The 14,073-nt window shown below is 37.7% G+C and overlaps 1 protein-coding gene across 4 annotated transcripts in view; it reads right to left on the bottom strand.

The window, feature by feature from the left end:
* Positions 1-14,073, bottom strand: part of PKIA (cAMP-dependent protein kinase inhibitor alpha) — a 136,184-nt gene that overhangs the window by 34,116 nt on the left and 87,995 nt on the right. The window contains exon 2 of one of the 4 annotated variants that reach the window (XM_053715149.1): positions 8,812-8,933. The exons of the other annotated variants lie outside the window; for them this stretch is intronic. The gene's annotated coding sequence lies outside the window, so the exon portion shown is untranslated. The remainder of the gene's footprint in view (positions 1-8,811; positions 8,934-14,073) is intronic. 4 annotated transcript variants of the gene reach the window in all.

Raw genomic sequence — 14,073 nt, 5'->3', positions numbered from 1 at the left:
AAATCCAGGGTTATTCCACCAAATATTGATTTCTGAACATTTCAGGATTTAGTAACTATCATCTGGCCCTTAGCAGGTCTTAAAATTAGGTAAATACAACCTCAGATGAACAAAAACACATGAGAAATTACATCATGTCATGATTTATTTAACAAAATTAAAGCCAAAATGGAGAATCCATGTGTGAAAAACTAAGTACACCTTATAATTCAATAGCTTGTATAAAGATCTTTAGCAGCAATAACTTGAAGTAATTGTTTTCTATATGACTTTATCAGTCTCTCGCATTGCTGTGGAGAAATTTTCTTCTTCTTTACAACGTTTCTTCAGTTCATTGGGGTTTGCAGGCATTCATTTATTCACATGCCTGGCTGCTCAGATTGGGAGTTGAGCAGCCAGGCATGTGTTAGCATATATGTAGCCCTGTAGCCTACCCAGCAAACATCAGATGCTTATGCTATATGGCAGTATTATAAATATATATATATACAGGGAGTGCAGAATTATTAGGCAAGTTGTATTTTTGAGGATTAATTTTATTATTGAACAACAATCATGTTCTCAATGAACCCAAAAAACTCATTAATATCAAAGCTGAATAGTTTTGGAAGTAGTTTTTAGTTTGTTTTTAGTTATAGCTATTTTAGGGGGATATCTGTGTGTGCAGGTGACTATTACTGTGCATAATTATTAGGCAACTTAACAAAAAACAAATATATACCCATTTCAATTATTTATTTTTACCAGTGAAACCAATATAACATCTCAACATTCACAAATATACATTTCTGACATTCAAAAACAAAACAAAAACAAATCAGTGACCAATATAGCCACCTTTCTTTGCAAGGACACTCAAAAGCCTGCCATCCATGGATTCTGTCAGTGTTTTGATCTGTTCACCATCAACATTGCGTGCAGCAGCAACCACAGCCTCCCAGACACTGTTCAGAGAGGTGTACTGTTTTCCCTCCTTGTAAATCTCACATTTGATGATGGACCACAGGTTCTCAATGGGGTTCAGATCAGGTGAACAAGGAGGCCATGTCATTAGATTTTCTTCTTTTATACCCTTTCTTGCCAGCCATGCTGTGGAGTACTTGGACGCGTGTGATGGAGCATTGTCCTGCATGAAAATCATGTTTTTCTTGAAGGATGCAGACTTCTTCCTGCACCACTGCTTGAAGAAGGTGTCTTCCAGAAACTGGCAGTAGGACTGGGAGTTGAGCTTGACTCCATCCTCAACCCGAAAAGGCCCCACAAGCTCATCTTTGATGATACTAGCCCAAACCAGTACTCCACCTCCACCTTGCTGGCGTCTGAATCGGACTGGAGCTCTCTGCCCTTTACCAATCCAGCCATGGGCCCATCCATCTGGCCCATCAAGACTCACTCTCATTTCATCAGTCCATAAAACCTTAGAAAAATCAGTCTTGAGATATTTCTTGGCCCAGTCTTGACGTTTCAGCTTGTGTGTCTTGTTCAGTGGTGGTCATCTTTCAGCCTTTCTTACCTTGGCCATGTCTCTGAGTATTGCAGACCTTGTGCTTTTGGGCACTCCAGTGATGTTGCAGCTCTGAAATATGGCCAAACTGGTGGCAAGTGGCATCTTGGCAGCTGCACGCTTGACTTTTCTCAGTTCATGGGCAGTTATTTTGCGCCTTGGTTTTTCCACACGCTTCTTGCGACCCTGTTGACTATTTTGAATGAAACGCTTGATTGTTCGATGATCACGCTTCAGAAGCTTTGCAATTTTAAGAGTGCTGCATCCCTCTGCAAGATATCTCACTATTTTTGACTTTTCTGAGCCTGTCAAGTCCTTCTTTTGACCCATTTTGCCAAAGGAAAGGAAGTTGCCTAATAATTATGCACACCTGATATAGGGTGTTGATGTCATTAGACCACACCCCTTCTCATTACAGAGATGCACATCACCTAATATGCTTAATTGGTAGTAGGCTTTCGAGCCTATACAGCTTGGAGTAAGACAACATGCATAAAGAGGATGATGTGGTCAAAATACTAATTTGCCTAATAATTCTGCACTGCCTGTATATATATATATATATATAGTCACAGGAATGGGCCGCACTCACAGACTGGGCTGGGCACACGTCCTAAGACACTGCAGTGGCTTAGGATGTGTGCCCAGTCCAGTCTGTGAGTGCCGTCCATTTCTGTGTTTTGTGTTTACATAGAGAAGATTACAGAAGCCTGTGTCACCCTGGGAGGTTTCCAGTTGGTTTGCTTGAAAGTATGCATTGTGTGTGGGTGCTGGTTTGGGGTTCCAGGAGGGGGGTGACCTTGACTTGGTCTGGGCTTGATCCTTTGGTGCCAAATGTAACTGACTTCCGCCAGTTTTGATTTTAAACATTACTGTTATACTGCTGGCGAGTGCCAGGTTTTCTGTGTGTTGTATTTGTAATGCTCATGGGATACTCCTCTATCAGACCGAACTCGGCCAGTAGTCTTTTTATCCCGGCATCGAGACGGAATGATAGGGAATATCCCAGAGCAGAGAAAGTTAGTAAGATGAAGAGGACGGCACTCACCACAGGCAGGACATTCCCCAGCGGCAATGGTAGAGCAATCCAAGGCAAATCACTAGAATGGTCAGACAGGCAGGATTTGGCAACAGTAAAGCAGTCAAAGGGCAAACCACTAGAATGGTCAGGCAGGCAGGCAGGGTTTGGCAATGGTAAAGCAGTCCAAGGGCACACCACTAGAATGGTCAGGCAGGCAGGGTTCAGCAACAGGCAGAGTAGTCAGACAGGCAGGGTTCAAACACATAAAGACAATACAGAGTAACGATCTATCACACCCAGGAGCACACAAAGTAACACCTATACTTGGGCAGTGATAAATCTTTATTGAGCGACTTACATACGCGCAGGATTCGCGTCAGAGGAATCCGGACTGGCATCTGAGAGAGAGGAGCGTGCGGCGATGACGTCAACGCCGCATGCATCCAAACCCGACACAGCCCCTGGCAACGAACTGGCGTGACAGTATGTATGTATGTGTGTGTGTGTATGTATGTATGTATGTATATATATATATATATATATATATGACCATACTCACTGCGGGCTTATCCTTTTTCATTCATGTAAATGGCAAGAGTCCATGAGCTAGTGACGTGTGGGATATACATTCCTACCAGGAGGGGGCAAAGTTTTCCAAACCTCAAATGCCTATAAATACACCTCCCACCACACATATACTTCAGTTTGTGCTTGATTTTTATGATTTCTTCTATGATATTTTGTTGGTTATATTACCCCACTTTCTTTATGCTCCCTGTTCTCTTTATATTCTAGAGGGCTATGCTGTTGCTTTTCTGATTATTTAGCATATGCATTTTTTCCCATTCCTGAAACTGCTATATGAGTCAATTGGATATTTTGTGAAAAATGTTATTTTTTATTTTACATTTTGCAAGCTGTCTCAGTCTGGTCCTGTCTCAGAAGCTACTGTAGGAACCATGCTGCCTGAACACATTTCTACCAAAGCTAAGTGTATCTGTTGTAAGCAAGCTGAGATTATATCTCTGGCTATATTATGTAACAGTTGTCATGATAAGCTTTTGCATGCCAACAATGTTTCTATTAGTACTAGTACAGCACCTGTTGTTCCCTCAACATCTAATGTACATGATATCCCTGTTGATATGAAAAATGATATTGCTGATGCAATACAGAAGGCTATGTCTGCTATTCCACCTTCTAATAAACTTAAAAGGTCTTTTAAAACTTCTCATAAAACTGATGAAATTTGTGATGACCGACAACATACTAAAATATCCTCTTTTGAAGAGGATCTCTCTGCTTCAGAAGATCCTACTTCAGACATTGAAATTGATAAATCTTCTTATCTTTTTAAGATTGAATATATTCGGTCTTTGTTGAAAGAAGTATTGGTTACTTTGGGTATTGAGGAGTCTGATCCTCTTGATAACAAAACCAGTAAATGTTTAAATTCTGTTTTTAAACCTTCTGTGATTAATCCTGAGGTTTATCCTGTTCCAGATGCAGTTTCTGATGTGATTGCTAAATAATGGTCTAAGCCTAGTACTTCTTTTAATCCTTCTTCTAGGTTTAAGAAGTTATATCCTTTACCAGTGGCTAATTTGGAGTTTTGGGGAAAAGTCCCTAAGGTTGATGGGGCTATTTCTACTCTTGCCAAACGTACTACTATTCCTATGGAAGATAGTACTTCTTTTAAGGATCCTTTAGATAGGAAGATTGAATCTTATCTAAGGAAATTTACATTCTGGCTATATTCTCAGGACTGCCATTTCTATGGCTGATGTTGCAGCTGCATCAACCTTTTGGTTGGATAGCTTATCACATCAGGAAACAGATTTGTTTGCTTAAACATGCTAATCATTTTATCTGTGATGCTATTTTTGATATCATCAAGATTAATGTTAAATCTATGTCTTTAGATATTCTGGCTAGAAGAGCTTTATGGCTTAAATCATGGAATGCTGACATGGTATCCAAATCTAGATAACAATCTCTATCTTTCCAGGGTAATGATTTGTTTTGTTCTCAGTTGGACTTGGAAGGGAGTTTTTTTGCCCCAAAATAAAAAGTCTAAGGGTAAATCTAAAGCTTCTAATCGGTTTCATTCCTTTCGTTAGAATAGAGAACAAAAAACCACTCATTCCCCTAAGGACTCTGGCTCCAATTGGAAGCCATCTTCAAGTTGAAATAAAGCCTTATAAAAAAAACAAAGCCAGCCCCCAAGACTGCATGAAGGTGCGGCCCTCAATCCAGTTCAACTGGTGAAGGGCAGATTGAAAATATTTCAAAACATCTGGGCAGATTCTGTTCAGAATCAGTGGATTCAGAGCATTGTTTCTCAAGGGTATCGCATAGGTTTCAGAGTAAGTCCTCCTGTGAGAAGATTATTTCTCTTTCATGTTCCAACAAATCCTGTGAAAGCTCAGGCTTTTCTGAAGTGTGTTTCAGATCTAGAGCTTTCAAGGGTGATTATACCAGTTCCACTTCAGGAACAGGGTCTGGGTTTTTATTCAAATTTCTTGTCCCAAAGAAAGAAAATTCATTCAGACCAGTTCTGGATCTGAAGTAATTTTTAATCGTTTTGTAAGGGTCCCAACTTTCAAGATGGTCACTATAAGGACTATTCTGCCTTTTGTTCAGCAAGGTCATTATATGTCCACAATAGACTTACAGGATGCATATCTTCACATTCCGATTCATCCAGACCACTATTAGTTTTTGAGATTCTCTTTTCTAGACAAGCATTACCAATTTGTCGCTCTTCCATTTGGCCTAGCAACAGCTCCAAGAATCTTTTTGAAGGTTCTCGGTGCCCTTCTATCTGTAATCAGAGAACAGGGTATTGTGGTTTCCTTAGTTGGACGATATCTTGGTACTAGCTCAGTCTTTACATTTAGCAGAATCTCACACAAATCAACTAGTGTTGTTTCTTCAAAGACATGGTTGGAGGATCAATTTACCAAAGTTTCTTGATTCCTCAGACAAGGGTCACCCTTTTAGGTTTCCAGATAGATTCAGTGTCCATGACTCTGTCTTTAACAGACAACAGACACATGAAATTGGTTTCAGCCTGTCGAAACCTTCAGTCTCGATCATTCCCTTCAGCAGCTATGTGCATGGAAGTTTTAGGTGTCATGACTGCAGCATCGAGCGTGATCCCCTTTGCTCATTTTCATATGAGACCTCTGCAGCTTTGCATGCTGAATCATTGGTGCAGGGATTATACTCGGATATCACAACTGATATTCTTAAAGGGACACTCAATCAAAATTAAACTTTCATTATTCAGATAGAGCATGCTATTTTAAACAACTTTACAATTTACTTCCATTAACTAAATGTGCACAGTCTTTTCATATTTAAACTTTTTGAGTCACTAGCTCCTACTGAGCATGTGCAAGAATAAGTGTGTATGCATTTGTAAATGGCTGATGGCTGTCACATGGTACGTGTATGAATTTATGATTGGCTGATGGCTGTCACATGGTACAGGGAGAGTGGAAAAAGACATAACTTAAAATTGTCAGAAAAAAATCAACTACTCATTTGAAGTTCAGACTAAGTGCTATTGAATTGTCTTGTTATCTTGCATTTGTTGATTATGTAAATCTACTGTGTTGACTGGTCCTTTAAATCCCAGCATTCTACTCTCTCTGACTTGGTGGTTAGACCATCATCGTATTATTCAAGGGGCCTCTTTTGTTCGTCCTTCCTGGACTGTAGTCTCAACAGATGCAAGTCTTTCAGGTTGAGGAGCTGTCTGGGGGTGGGGGGTCTCTGATAGCACAAGGGGTTTTGATTCCTCTAGAGGCAAGGTTTTCAATCAATATCTTAGAACTCTGTGCTATTTTCAGGGCTCTTCAGGCTTGGCCTATATTAAAGATAGAACTTTTCATTCGCTTTCAGACAGACAATATCACAACTGTGGCATATGTCAATCATCAGGGAGGGACTCACAGTGCTTTAGCAATGAAAGAAGTATCACAGATACTTTCTTGGGCGGAATCCAACTCTAATTTCTGTGATTCATATCCCAGGTGTAGACAATTAGGAAGCAGATTATCTCAGCTATCAGACTTTGCATCCGCGGAGTGGTCTCTCCATCCAGATGTATTTTTTCAGATTGTACAGATGTAGGGCCTTCCAGAAATAAACTTCCCAGTTAAATTTCCAGGTCCAGGGTTCCTCAGGCGGAAATGTTGGATGCGTTAGCAGTTCCTTGGTCTTACCAACTTGCTTATATTTTTCCGTCTCTAGTTCTTCTTCCAAGGGGGATCTCCAAGATCATAATAGAACAATCGCATGTGTTTCTGATAGCACCAGCATGGCCTCATAGGTTTTGGTATACAGATCTTGTCTGGATGTCCAGTTGCCAACCTTGGTCACTTCCTTTAAGTCCAAACCTTCTGTCTCAAGGGCCGTTTTTCCATCAGGATCTCAAATCACTAAATTTGAAGGTATTAAAATTGAACGTTTAGTGCTTAGTCATAGAGGTTTCTCTGACTCAGTGATCAATACTATGTTGCAGCTCGTAAGTCTGTTTCAAGGAAGATTTATTATCGGGCGTGGAAAACCTATATTTCATGGTGTTCTTCTCATAAATTCTCTTGGCATTCCTTTAGAATTCCTAGAATTTTACAGTTTCTTCAGGACGGTTTGGATAAAGGTTTGTCCGCAAGTACTTTGAAGGGACAAATCTCTGCTCTTTCTGTTTTATTTCATAGAAGATTGCTAAACTTCCTGATATTCACTGTTTTGTTCAGGCTTTGGTCAGTATCAAGCCTGTTATTAAGTCTATTTCTCCTCTATGGAGTCTTAATTTGGTTTTGAAGGCTTTGCAGGCTCCTCCTTTTGAGCCTATGCATTCTTTGGATATTAAACTACTTTCTTGGAAAGTGTTGTTCCTTTTGGCCATCTCTTCTGCTAGAAGAGTTTCTGAATTGTCTGCTCTCTCTTGTGAGTCTCCTTTTCTGATTTTCTCTCTTGTGAGTCTTCTTTTCTGATTTTCCATCAGGATAAAGCTGTTTTGTGGCCTTCATTTAAATTTCTTCCTAAGTTTGTGAATTCTAACAACATTAGTAGGAAAGATGTCTTTTCTGGTACTAGGAAAGGTCAGAAAGCCTCTGCCATTTATTTGGCATCTTGGTTAAAGCTTTTTATTCACAAGGCTTATTTGGAGGCGGGACAGTCTTCACCTCAGAGAATTACAGCTCATTCTACTAGATCAGTTGCCACTTTGTGGGCTTTTAAGAATGAAGCTTCAGTTGATCAGATTTGCAAAGCAGCAACTTGGCAAACATTTACAAAATTTTACCATTTTGATGTATTTGCTTCTTCTGAAGCAATCTTTGGTAGAAAATTTCTTCAGGCAGCTGTCTCAGTTTCATTCTTCTGTTTATAAGAACTTATTTTGTGGATTAAATTTCTTAGCGGAAATAGCTGTTTTTATTTTATCCCTCCCTCTCTAGTGACTCTTCTGTGGACTTCCACATCTTGGGTATTTTATCCCATACGTCACTAGCTCATGGACTCTTGTCATTTACATGAAAGAAAACATAATTTATGTAAGAACTTACCTGATAAATTCTATTCTTTCATAATGGCAAGAGTCCATGAGACCCACCCTGTTTTTGGTGGTTATATTTTTGTTATTAAAGCACAATATTATTTTCCAGTTCCTCTTTTTTGTATGCTTTTTTACTCCTTTTTACACCTCACTACTTGGCTATAGGTTAAACTGAAGTATGTGTGGTGGGAGGTGTATTTATAGGCATTTGAGGTTTGGGAAACTTTGCCCCCTCTTGGTAGGAATTTATATCCCATACGTCGCTAGCTCATGGACTCTTGCCATTATGAAATAAATACATTTATCATGTAAGTTCTTACATAAATTATGCTTTTTTGTTAAACATACATCTGCACTCGTTCGTTGTGCAATTTGTTAGTGAGAGTGCACCATGTTAAAAAAGAATAATTGTATGTATATATATATATATATATAAATATAAATATATATATATATATATATATATATATATATATATGATATAAGCAAGCAAACAATACTACTGCACACACAATAAAAGTTACCAAGACAGAAATACAGAGTACTCATAGTCCAATAACACTGATTATGAAATATGGAGGAACACCTGCTTCCTAAGAAATCTTCTGGCACCTCATTATAATGTAGTAGATTTAATTAATTCACAGATAAAACAATTACAGATAACTTCCCCCAACATGTTGTCTACTAACTTCAATCTGTATGAGGTAAACGTACACAGAAAATGCAGATCCTCCAGGATTAACAGTAGTGTCCCTTTATACTGCAGACCACGCAGCACAAAACTCCCGTTGTCAGCAAGCAAGGGATCCACAAATAAATCCAAGTAGGGGTTAATGCTAATACAAAAAAATATATCTTAAATGAGGTTGCAAACACCATTAACATACTATTATACTGATGCAATGATGTGTACAAATTTTAACATTTATATTAGTATGCAGTTACTGTATTACTCTCCCTGTTGCGTTGTATCATTACTATAAGTGATGAGCATTCCAGATACCATGGCATATTATGGCAGGATAGAGTGGGGCTAGAAAGAGAAAATTGTGAATCATTTAACTATTTTGAGTTGATTAGTAAAACTCATTAAATAAATTAAAAAGGAGCAGCTCTGGAAGGTACTTATTGTGTAACTTCAGACTGTGTCACACTTGTTGGAAGTGTTACAAATGTAATGCCTCAGCATGACTCTGCGTTGTATGATGCAGCTAAAAAGCACATGATGGCTAGATGAGTAAGAATCATTCTACAGCACTATGTAACATAATTTAAACACATGTACAAGGAAGTAATACAGTTCTTCATTAAATGATGGCCTTTCTGTTTGGAAAATTACAAAACAAATTAACACAACACACAGAGGACTGGTTGTTTTATAATTTTCCCTATGGGCCTTGCACCCAGACTTGTCTGGGGTAAACTGCCTGTTTAATTGAGAGTTTGCATTGTTTGGCTGTATTAGGGACTCAGGTTTAGGAGAGAACTTGACGTGGTACCCGGGCTTGTCCCATTTGGCCAGATGCGGTAACTAACTCTTCCAGTTTTGCTTTTAATCTTAGCTGACTGCTTCCAAGTGAGTGTTGGACTTCCTCTGTGTGTTGTGTTAATTTGTATATAATATATAAACCCTCTTAGCTTGCCACTCTTAATCAAGCCCTTAATAATAGACTTATTTTCAAATACTTGCTGCTGTAATAAATGGAAAAGGTGCTTCCACAAGCTATTAGTTGGGTATGGTGTACACTTTAATTGATGGCAGGTTTATGCTATTTACCTACAAGCATGATTTAGAATGTGATCAGTTAACTGTGAACAAAGCCCTTATTATTAAAAGGTGTGTAGACTTATGCAGGCCCATTTATCAAGCTCCGTATGGAGCTTGAAGGGCCGTGTTTCTGGCGAGTCTTCAGACTCGCCAGAAACACAAGTTATGAAGCAGCGGTCTAAAGACCGCTGCTTCATAACCCTGTCCGCCTGCTCTGAGCAGGCGGACAGGAACCACCGGAAATCAACCCGATCGAATACGATCGGGATGATTGACAGCTCCCTGCTGGCGGCCGATTGGCCGCGAGTCAGCAGGGGGCGGCGTTGCACCAGCAGCTCTTGTGAGCTGCTGGTGCAATGTTAAATGTGGAGAGCGTATTGCTCTCCGCATTTAGCGAGGTCTTGCGGACCTGATCCGCAGTGTCGGATCAGGTCCGCAAGCCCTTTGATAAATGGGCCCCATGGAATCAGGGTTTGTTTCTAACCCGACAAGGGCAAATTTAGTTTGCAGTTGTGTTTATTTTCAACTTGTTATATGAGCGTGTGCGCTACACTTGTAATCTATCCCTAGTTAAGATAGATTTGGGTATAAAAGTTAAGCTTTCAATGTTTGTGTTTACAATAAAATATTAATTATTATATGATACCATCTTGTGGTTAAGGTTTATATTACACTTTGTCAGAACGGTGATCTATCACACTAAAATGATATATTTTTCCAGATTAATACCTGCAAAGAAGAAAATATTTTTCCCTGAGAGTGTTAATTTTAGCCCTAATAATCAAATTATAATGTGAGGTCCTTCAGCCCATTACCTTTAGCTATGTAAACTTATATAAAATGCATATTAGTACCTGAAGACTAATACAGGCTTTGTATTTTTAATGTTTTTATATATGTTATAGCATAGTAAGCAATTTGCTAAAGTATACTAGAGACTACTTAACTGATTTTTATAAGTTAAATGATATATTGGTTACCTTAATGTAATCTAATTATAACTGCACCAGACATTGATAATCTCAGTACCTTGCTTTAAAGAATTTAATGTAGAATATGGAAGATTGACAATAACCATATTATTTAAAGGGCCAGTCAACGTTCAAATTAAAGTTACAAAATTCTGCACTGTTTGCAGAATTATGTTACATTAAAGCGACAGTCTAGGCCAAAATACACTTTCATGATTCAGATAGAGCATGTAATTTTAAACAATTTTCCAATTTACTTTTATCACCAATTTTGCTTTGTTCTCTTTGTATTCTTAGTTGAAAGCTTATCCTAGGAGGTTCATATGCTAATTTCTTAGACCTTGAAGGCCACCTCTTTTCAGAATGCATTTTAACAGTTTTTCACCACTAGAGGGTGTTAATTCACGTATTTCATATAGATAACACTGTGCTCGTGCACGTGAAGTTATCTGGGAGCAGGCACTGATTGGCTAGACTGCAAGTCTGTCAAAAGAACTGAAATAAAGGAGCAGCTTGCAGAGGCTTAGATACAAGATAATCACAGAGGTTAAAAGTATATTATTATAACTATGTTGGTTATGCAAAACTGGGGAATGGGTAATAAAGGGATTATCTATCTTTTAAAACAATAAAAATTCTGGTGTAGACTGTCCCTTTAAGCTAGTGACACCTGCAAAAGAAAAGGATTTTACAGATTTAAGCCCCCAAACATGTACTTACCTTCCTTGCCAGCCTCTACTGCCCTTCTGGTTTCTTCAACAGTGCCTCATGGGCGTGTTTAATCACAGAGCACCAGATTGTGCCGTTGAACTACATGTAGTGAGCTCCTGCACTGGGTAAAGCTTTTGGCTGCTTTACCCCACACAGGAGCACGCTACATGTAGTTCAATGGGACGGCTGATTGCACTGTGATTAGACAACGTCACCGTGGCGCGCTGTTGAAGTAACCAGAAAAGCAGACTAGGCTGGTAAAGATGGTAAGGTAAGTATGGGTTTGGGTCAGGGTGGTTAAATCTTTAAATTACTTTTTCTTTTGCAGGTGTCACTAGGTTAATGTTACTTAATTCTGCACATAGTGCAGAATTATGTAACATTAATTTAAAAGTTGACTGGCCATTTAATTAGTTTTTTTATATGATAATATTGTTGTTATTATTATTAATAATATAATGAGTTAAATTCAATAATAATATATTCATACTTATGTTATATAGTTTAATTCAGTTTACCTAGCATATAAATACAGAATGTAACTAGCTAAACTAAAAACCTATTATAATAAAGATGTAAGGGAAAAAAGGCGTATTGTGGAACGAAATTTGGCATTTTCCATTTCATATTTGCATGCAGTTTTCTTGTTTTTATACTGTAATGCTATCTGGGATACTGTTATTTATTACATTATTTATGTGTTAATTTTGTATCTGATAATTAGTAACATTAATGCCTTATATGACCCCAGTGCTACAAGTTAAGGTTTTGAGAATATAAAGATATGCATTTACTAACAATACATTTTATTGGCTTCTCCCAAATAATCAATATTGAAAAAAAATCTTTACATTTAATAGCTGTAGGAAAGCCACTGCCTACCCGGCAAGGTATTTTCATATTGCAGATGCGCAATAATTGAAGTATGCTTAGTCATTCTATCTTAGAGACACTGTAAAATATTTTATTAGCCATTTTAAAAAATATAATTTAGGCCCTCTCTGGCCCCTTCTACCCTCCCTTCATACTTTTCTAATTTTCTACTTTTTTTTTTCCTCTTTATCTTTAAAAGCTGTAACTGTACAGTTTTGCACAAATACAGCACAAATATACCCTCACTATTAAGTGACTGATATCGGATATCCCTTTTCTTAATTATTACTGCATCTCTCTTATAGCAGAAAAATGCTAACCTAAGAGAACAATGCATATTCCTGAATCCATCATGTTGACAGCCAGGGCTGCTATATTGCTGTGGAGAGAGGACATTATGCATACGGAGTATGAATATCAAAACTCAAAACTTTTATTCTGCTAGTGAGCTGATTTATTTCTGCATAATTATACAATGTTATCTTTTTTGTTATGTAATACCTTTATATTATTATGTTTTTCTACAACTGCACCATCATTACAACTAATACAGGTTTAAAAATAAAATAATAATAATCATTTAATTATGTTTTTTGCCTAAATAACTATGCAAATCTATTTAAATTTAAACTATAAATACCTCTGAACCAAGTACCTATCAACTAATGAGCATTTGCAGAATGCTACTGGTTCAAATTCCACTTAAAGGGACATGCTACTCAAATGCATTTGAAAGTGATGCAGCATAACTGTAAAATGCTGACTAGAAAATATCACCTGGACATCTCTTTGCAAAAAATTAAGATATTTACCTCAAATTTCCTAAGATTTCACAGTAAAGAGACTTTAGTCCCAGGACTTGCAAGGGAGCATGCATCTGGAATGTGCAGGCAGTCATGTCATTTTCCAGTTTAAGGAAGTTTACTGTGAAATCTCATGAGATTTAAGTGAAATCTCATCAGATCACAGCAAAGCAAAGTGTGACTTCAGCACTGATTGGCTATTGTGTGTGTTTTTTTTTTTCAACTTGTAGCTTTACAGCAACTGAAGTATAACTGTTCACAAAGCACTTAATCTGGTGAGCTGAAGACATTTTGAGGTGTTCAGGTGATATTTGCAGCTTTTTACAGTTATGCTGCATCACTTTCAAATGATTTAGCATATAAGTATTATGTCCCTTTTAGACAACTAATATTAGCTCCTCTAGAAATTGAAATATACTTATACATACATACATAACTCAAATATAAAATTAATCTTAGATTTATTAATGGTCAAATTTCCCATATTCCCCAAATTGTCTATATTTCTGTCATATGTATTTCATGCTAAAAAAATATTTTTAAAATATACTTGAGCCAGCATTGCCAGCATTTTAAAGACAGGGCCAAAAGAAGACTTTCCCCAAAAACTGGATTCTGCTCAGACTTTTGCCCAAGGAACACTGTTCAGTCCACTTACCCTCACTTCAAAACCAGTTTTAAATAGCATACAATACAAATGCATTTGCTGCTTTCTGCTAAATACAGTGTATAAAATGCAATAGATACACTATATTTGCTGCTTAGACAGAAATGAAGAGTGTGTTTTTCGCTCTGCTGCAGAAAGCTACATTTCCCTTTTTGCATTGTATATGCAAATTTGTAAACCAAA

The sequence above is a fragment of the Bombina bombina genome, chromosome 5 (genome assembly GCF_027579735.1).
Source record: "Bombina bombina isolate aBomBom1 chromosome 5, aBomBom1.pri, whole genome shotgun sequence".
In the NCBI taxonomy this organism is placed as follows: domain Eukaryota; kingdom Metazoa; phylum Chordata; class Amphibia; order Anura; family Bombinatoridae; genus Bombina; species Bombina bombina.
The sequence above is the reverse complement of the archived record's forward strand: the minus strand, read 5'-3'. Positions and strand labels throughout refer to the sequence as shown.